This window comes from Dermacentor variabilis, chromosome 1, assembly GCF_050947875.1.
Source record: "Dermacentor variabilis isolate Ectoservices chromosome 1, ASM5094787v1, whole genome shotgun sequence".
Taxonomy (NCBI): domain Eukaryota; kingdom Metazoa; phylum Arthropoda; class Arachnida; order Ixodida; family Ixodidae; genus Dermacentor; species Dermacentor variabilis.
Genome location: NC_134568.1, coordinates 198,814,515 through 198,822,078, shown reverse-complemented (window position 1 = coordinate 198,822,078; position 7,564 = coordinate 198,814,515). Strand labels below are relative to the sequence as shown.

Here is a 7,564-nt window from a genome sequence, read left to right as displayed (position 1 = left end):
CGCTGTAAAACTTAAGAAAGCTCGCCAATCGTTTGTTCGCGCTAACAGTGTTGCAGTCTGCACGTACAAAGAACAAATAGGTCGAGTAAAGTTCAATGTTCTTCTTTCTTCACTTCAGTGCCTACCTCGAGGGGCGCACTGATTTGGCGTGGGACTTGTCGCAGCCAGGTTTGCAGACAATGGATAGACGACACGCGGAGAAACAGAAGAACTTGATTTATATAACACTTCAAAAACAGCACAGTAACACATATACAGAAGTAACAAAAGCTGACTAAACACTTGTTGCTCAGCTACCAAAGCTGACACAACACTTAAAATTTGAGCTTCACGACTTCCCATAAGCCGGGGTTGTCTACTTCACTGCTCGAAGCCTGACCTGAAAACCGTATAACATGCACGACGCCGAGCACGCTCTTATATACTAACAGGGCCCGAAAATTCTAGCAATGGGCGGCGGCGCTGAGAAAGGGAGGCGCCGCAGCGCGCGCTAAGGATAGGGACCAATCAGGCACCCTAATGCGTGACAGGCTGCCACACCGCCGAAGGAGACCCAGGCGAGACATGCCGGCTTCTCGTAGAGGCTGTGGGAAAAAAATTCACCGGAATGTATCGATGATAAGCGGTCCGAGGAAAGAAGGAAAGGGAAAAGCAGAAGGCAGGTAGGTTAATCAGAATGACGTCTACCCTACATTGGGGGAATGGGAAAGGGGAAAACAAAGATGACAGGGAGAGAGAGGAGGGAAGGAAAGAAGGAAATTAGCGGTGAGTTTGCTGACGCGCGTGGCCTAATAGTAATTGCACTATTAGTCACAGACGTTCACACGAGCCCGTCGTCCTCAAGAAGCATAAAAGTGCCTTCACCGCTTTATGAGCCGACGAGCGATGGGGGCGGTGTTCCAGTAGCATCTGCACGGAAAGCGGCAGATTGTCCAGTTTTTGGAAAGCGTTAGCAAGTTCTTCTTTCTAGGGCATATCGTGGACATGTAGTGGCACAGCAGGTGGTCGATATTTTCTTCCGTGCCGCAGACCTTGCATGCTGCACTGTCGGTCACTTTAATGCAGAGTACGCCTTTGCGAAGGCAACTCCTAACCAAAGGCGACAGGGAAACGTAGCTTCACGTCGAGGAAGTCCGAATGGAGGTCGGAGTTGCAGTGAGGGGTTTAATCTATGCAGTCGCGCAAGTATTAAGTTTGACGAGTTCCACTCGGTCAGTGAGAGACTGCGTGCCAGGTGTCGAAGCTGTCCGAGCACTCTTCACAGAGCGGTGGGTCTCACTTTCTTAAGAGCTGGCTGTGAGTTAAGTGTGTGGCCCATTACTGGACGGCACAAGACCACCTAGTTGAACCGTTCCAAGTGTCTGGAACTCCGCCATTCGCTCAAGATGGGTTCAATGCTGGGGAGTTTATTATGGAGCCCAGAGTCCTGTTCATTTTGCTATGAACATTTTATTTATATTCGCAAGGATGATGTGTAGTCTCTGCCGGGCTTATTTTTAAAGGTAATTTCATAGTTGATGTTTCGAGTAAAGAGTTGATTTGAGTTTTCAAAAGGGTTTCGAAGTCTTAGAAGAGAATGGGCACGAAAGAAACCCCTGTACTTATCAAGTGGCCGTTCATTTGACTCCGCACAGAGACTTGGAACAGTAGACGTTCGGAGAGCTGCCATTTCCAGTCGGAATCCCTGATGGTGAACTGGATCACTCTTGGTATAGTTATCCTTCTCCTTTGTTGGTGCGAGACAAATCTATATGTAGCCGCGGCACTCTAAGACTGTGCTGTTCTTTCAGTTTTTAGGCAACTGCTGATGTAGTTCTTCAGTCTATTTATCCAAAAGCGTACAAAAGAAGACGTGATACCCGCTGACTCCATAGCTAATCTCCGTATAGGGGAGGGGGGTGGCTCGAGCCCTCTAGATCCCCCCCTGCCCCCCTGTTCTCGGCGTATATGACGCGATCACCAGTGATCGCTGCTACGCAGTCCAAATGTCCTGATCGAAGTTGGGTGTGCCGAGCATACCAGATCCAGGAGTCAGTGGTTATGGGTACAACCGCTCTTGTTGCAGCTCCCGTAGACACGAGCGTTTGAGTTCCCTCTAGTAATGATTGTATGAAACTCTATCTTACTGGGTCCAAAGCACTTATCAAGTTTACCCTATGTCGTAAAAAATGCAAAAACTTTTTTTTTTCAGGAAAATACTACTTCGTTTGTCATTGTATCGTCTGCTAATCATCTACAACTCTCGTGTAACTATATACATGGTTGTCACCCTACGACTGCTCGATCGTGATTAGAGTAATTCTAAATACACTCAAATCGTGATGCACGAACAGGAGCTGGCACGGATTGCGATTATCTGGAACCGGATCGAGAAAGATCGCGATCCAAAGTGACCCAGCAGCAGCACTGCATCCGGATCGGGGTAAATCCGGATCGGTGACCGTGTGACACAGGCATAAATTAATGCAAGTTGATGAAGGCGTATTTTTCGCAAGCTGAACAAGTTGAAACGACTCTTGTTTTAAACGACAACTTGGTGCTGCCATCTATAATAACATTGCTGCAACAGTACAGTTTAGAACAACAATATTTTATTATAACTTTACTTTAAGCAGTTATTAAACAAGTTATTACAATTTGCAAACTATTTATTTTAGTTCATTACTTTAAAGGGCGCCGACATCTTTATTTCTTTTAAAAGAAAATGTCAGGGCTGGTCGTCGCCTATGCCCATCCATACAAGCTGTAGTGTTTCGGTTCCTCTGTATTTAAATATTATGCGCCTTTCCCGTGGCGATGTGAATCTTTTGAGGATTCTCACTTTGGTCGGTAGCTATGAAACCTTCTGTTAGGATAGCAGGCTACCGGCGAACATTTGTATCGTAGGCTAAGGTCACTGTATACATCGTTGATACACCCACCGTGGGATTTGGCCCCTTATCATTTTCCGTAGACGTTTCGAATTAAGCACCTTCGCTGGCTGTATGAATAATGTACTGAAGTTAGTCCTGTTATGCCTTAAAAATGGTAAGTGCTGTTTAGAGTCTTCGCTTGTGGTGAATGCAGTACTTGCGACCTGCCGACAGAGCGGGCCTGAACTGCTCTTCGGAGTTTCGTTTTCGTAGTAACCTTGCTCGAAATCGGTACAATTTACCTAATTAGCTGCCTGGTATATGCTCTTTGGGATGGGGAAAAAAAAAACTTCATGCGTTATGTCTGTATTTCTGTTTCTCTTTTGGTGGCGCCTAGCAACACGATGCTCCTAACGACACGCAGGTTGATGCCACGGCCTTGCGTTCCTGAAAGAGTGATTTCGATCAGGATACATGCCGAAAGTTGCTCCCGCCTCTTGCGGTCCGTAGCGACAGCACGCGATGTGCTATCGCTTGACCTGCAAACCTGGCTATGTTTACTAATCTGGGTAATCTTTTAAATATAAAGCGCGTTTGTTTGCAGCTGTGACCTTCGGAATGCATCATCATGCTATGATGGGCTTTGTGTATAGCATTGTCAGCTTGCGCTCTTTAGAAGTTTAATAACAGGATAAAAGAAGCTTGCTTTGTTAAACGGAGAGCGGTCGCGCTACATGAGGCAGTGTAGTTTTCTAGCTATGTCTCTAAGCCGGTCGAATGAACATTTGCAGTCGGGCTTTACCTCAAAAGCAGCGGCTGTTGAGTCACTGGGGAACGGGGTTTCGGGGTTTTAAGTTACTGGACGATTATGTCACGTGTATAAGCCTATGCGTTTCCTGTTGCTCTTTCGCAACTCTTGGGCACTGTGCCAAAACTGTCTATCAGTCATCGGGGTACAGCGGAAACCGTTTTCCGAACATCCAATTGCTTTGAAGAAATAGCGTGTTGCTTCGTCCTTGGTTAACACAGTGTGATATCATTTCCAAAGATGGTATGCGAGCATTTTTTGTGTGCCTGGAATTCCCAAACATGCATTTTTAAGACGTGAAACTCAAGAAAGCTAACACATGTTATCAATCAATAGCCATGCATAGCTTTTGAACATATACTTGCCTGTGTCTATGTGTAATCGTTATATATTATGTCTGAGAGTTGAATAGGTGTAATTTTTCTACATTCTGCAATTTCTAGGCATGCGTTTAGGTACTGCCATTACTAAGTTTTTAACACACATTTAATGGTATTGTCTGTGATAAAAAGGAAAGAAAGCAACTGAGTTTTAAAAATCTTGTGTATGTTTCTAATATGTGTATATCTAGTGAGCCATAAATTTAGTGAGCTCATGGGAAAACTATGGAGTGTGTTCAGCTTCCTTGTATGCACCTTGGGAGAACAGCAGCAGCAGCATATTGAATCTAGCTTTCAATTGCCCGCCGGGTACCATTTGGTGCCAGTTTTCCTAGTTGCAGCATTCTCACCACAAAACTGAGACAATTTACAAAAGTTTCTACATTTGCCAACACTGGCCTGTTCTTGAAGGTGCTTATCTGCAAGGTCAGGCTGACATTGGATTTTTTTGTTTCATTTGTGAAATAAGCTGGTGTGATCTTTCGATAGGCCAGCTACAGGTTCTAGACTTTTTTTTTAAACACTTTTTTGTAGGTTAGTTTTACTCAGTTCCGTCGTGTATGCGAACTTTTGAAGGCATAGCAAAAATTTGGGGGCATGCATACCATGTGAAGTGAAATATAGTAGCCAGCCTTCCTTTCCATGTTCAGTTGTTAGATCTGACCGATCTATACGTAGGTTCATGTTTTATGATAAAGTTGGGTCTCATTTAGATTCTTTTGGGAACTTTCTGTCCTACAAAGACATACAAGAGCTATTACTCTGTGCTAGTTAAAATACTTGTTTGATGCTATTTGTGATCTCTTGCGGTACCTTATGGTCAGAAAGGTGGGACAAAAAGTGCTTTTGCCCTGCATTATGCAGGTGCCTACTTTTTGTCTTGTAGTTTAGTGCACCCAATCTTTTGGGAAGGAATAACGAAGAAGCTAGTACTGTTGTCACATCAGGTTAGTTGGTCATACTGACTGAAGTTTAAGCCAAGGGAGAGCACCTGTGTTAGTGCAGGCAGTGTGCAGAAATTTTGTGTATAGAGTGGGCTGTCTTTTTTGCTTTGGTATAGAAGTCTGCTACAAAGGCTGATAAAAGTTGACAATGAATTAAGGTTTCGCTCCCTGCTTAGAATCAACTTCATGGTGAGGCGGAATGCCCTGACAGGGGCTTATGATGTCATGCAATTGTGCACTGTGTGAAGAAGCAGTTCATTAGCCTCAGTGGGAATGTGGCCCCAGTTTGACAGCTCATAGCAATACAGTCCATCCAGCAAAGTCCTTTAATTTTTTAGTAAGGTAATAGAAACCGTGACTCGTGACACTGCAATGCCTATGGGAAATTTGAGGCTGTGAGGTAATTCGTTTTCTCGCACTTGACATTTTCGATCCTCTACGAACTCTTACTGCTTCTTCTAATACTGTAATTGCTAACTTGATACAGGCAATTGAATCTTCATAGTAGCATGCCCTGAGAAAGTTCTGAGGTGACATAGCAGAGTGTGGGTGCAGGCCAGTTGGTGATTCACAACTTTGGGAAGTTACAGACTTAAAGAAAGGGACAACACGAGGTGGTCGTGTTGTCCCTCTCTTATCGCCTCCTGTTGTCCCTTTCTTCAAGACTTTTGTGCTTTGCTTTCGGTAACTTCCCAAAATCTAAATTCTGAGGTGACAAAGAGCATAATCTGCTGTGATGTCATGTCGTGCTTATGATGATATCATATATAGCATATTTCTATTTTAGACTATACAGAATTTTAAAAATATTGCCACTGGCAGATAGCGCAATTTTATTCCTTGAACTAGATTGCTCAAACATTACATGGTTGATAGATCAAAACGAATGACTTGGCCATTTATTAAAATTTTACTAATAACCATATTTTTGGTGGCTGGATAGGCAGACATTAGTACGAAATTGTCAAAACTGTAATTTTAAACAGGGGTGTACACAATGAAGATTAGCAGAATAGTCATTTGAGTGGCAAAAAGGGCAACGCCCGTGTAAGGTTGTCGTTCATAAGCCATGCTACACTCGTCAATAATCGCATTTCGGCTGTTTAACGCATTTTAGCTGACCAGATGTTTGCGTTACAAAGCACTAAGTAGGACATCAGTAGGAAATTTGTATTTAATAGCCATACCTGCAGTCTTAATGGATCATGCGTAGCGCATTGGCTGTCAGTGTGCTAGTGAAATTCTTGTTGGAGTAGGAACAAGTTGTGTCTAATGGAAAGAGGTAATGTCGCACAAGAAATCTAGATGAAAGCAAGGAAGGCTACAAAAGGAAATGATTTGTTCACAAACTGGGAGCAATTGTGCACCAAAAGCCGAGGCCTGTAGTCTGCGTGAATAAGGTACAGCCACTACACAAAATATGTTGGCGCAGATAATGGCAAGTTTTGAGCTTTGCTTTTTCAGCACATCGAGAAAGCTTATGATAAATGATGGAAGACTAAAGTCGGTGAATCTAATAAAGGTATAATTCTAAATCTGACTTTCCATGCACCCTCTATGAGGAAGAAACTGGGCTGGCATTGCTGCTGTATATATCGGGCTATCTAGCTATTTAGGGCTAAACTTAGGGTAATATTTAGGGATGAAATATATCTTAATAACTTCTCATATAATAATTGTGCTTTTTATAGTTGTCTGAAAGTATTTGGACATTTAAAATAATTGCTTCTTTTTGAGGATAGCTACAGATGCCACCTCTCCCCACAAAATTAGTATGGGTTCACAGTACTGTCTAATAGTTTTATATGCAGCTTTGAAGTGCTTGTGCTAGGATTCCAAAATTTGGTGCAAGGGTAGTTCCATGGTTCAGGGGATTTGTGTTTCATGTAGAATTCCAGAAACTTCTGTTTGGGTGGTTGTGGTTTTCAGGTATTTAAGTAGCAGGCTCCCCTTTCTTGTTGCAGTTTATAACCCTACAAACACAGGTACAGTTGTATGTTTCCATGCTGTGGTTGGCACATTAAAATGGAAATTCTGGCTTCCTATGAGCTTAACTATTCTAGTCTGTTTGTGTGTACCTTTAATGGCCATGGAATAGTCCAGAAATTAATGTGCTGTCCATCTTCTTGGCAGTGTGTGGTGACCATGTAATGCAAAATAAAATTATCTTATTTACTGTAAATGGATGACTTGACAATTTAAAGCATACTTTTGTTAACCCCAAGAGAAAATTAATAGGTGCTTGCTATTAAAAGGTACGGTAAATGGTATATTGCCTATTATTAAGTGGTTGTGTCATTCTAGTCTGAAGACGGGCAGAATGTAGGTGTACTGTGACATTTTACTGTTGAGTATGCCTTCCGTATTGATTGAACGTCTGTGCCTGTCTGGTGCTAAGGGCTGAAGGGCTGCAGTGGGCGTATTCTATTAGGAAATTAGTGCATAAAACTAGTGAAACTCGGAGAAGAACCAAGATTACCTCCAGATACCTGACCACAAAGAGTGATGATTGCCTTGCAGGTGAGCTTGTTTCTGGTAACAAAATTCGATGCTACCTTATATCGAGTGAACATAAAGCAA

At 43.0% G+C, this 7,564-nt stretch overlaps 1 protein-coding gene across 3 annotated transcripts in view; it reads left to right on the top strand.

Annotated features, from left to right (window-relative positions):
• Positions 1-2,713: 2,713 nt before the first annotated feature.
• The window catches only part of LOC142590659 (transmembrane protein 170A), a 37,045-nt gene continuing 32,194 nt past the window's right edge, over positions 2,714-7,564 (top strand). The window contains exon 1 of one of the 3 annotated variants that reach the window (XM_075703046.1): positions 2,714-3,027. The gene's annotated coding sequence lies outside the window, so the exon portion shown is untranslated. Of the gene's footprint in view, positions 3,028-3,618; positions 3,904-3,932; positions 7,505-7,564 lie in introns of those variants that run through there. The other 2 variants (XM_075703064.1, XM_075703054.1) reach the window with 2 other exon arrangements.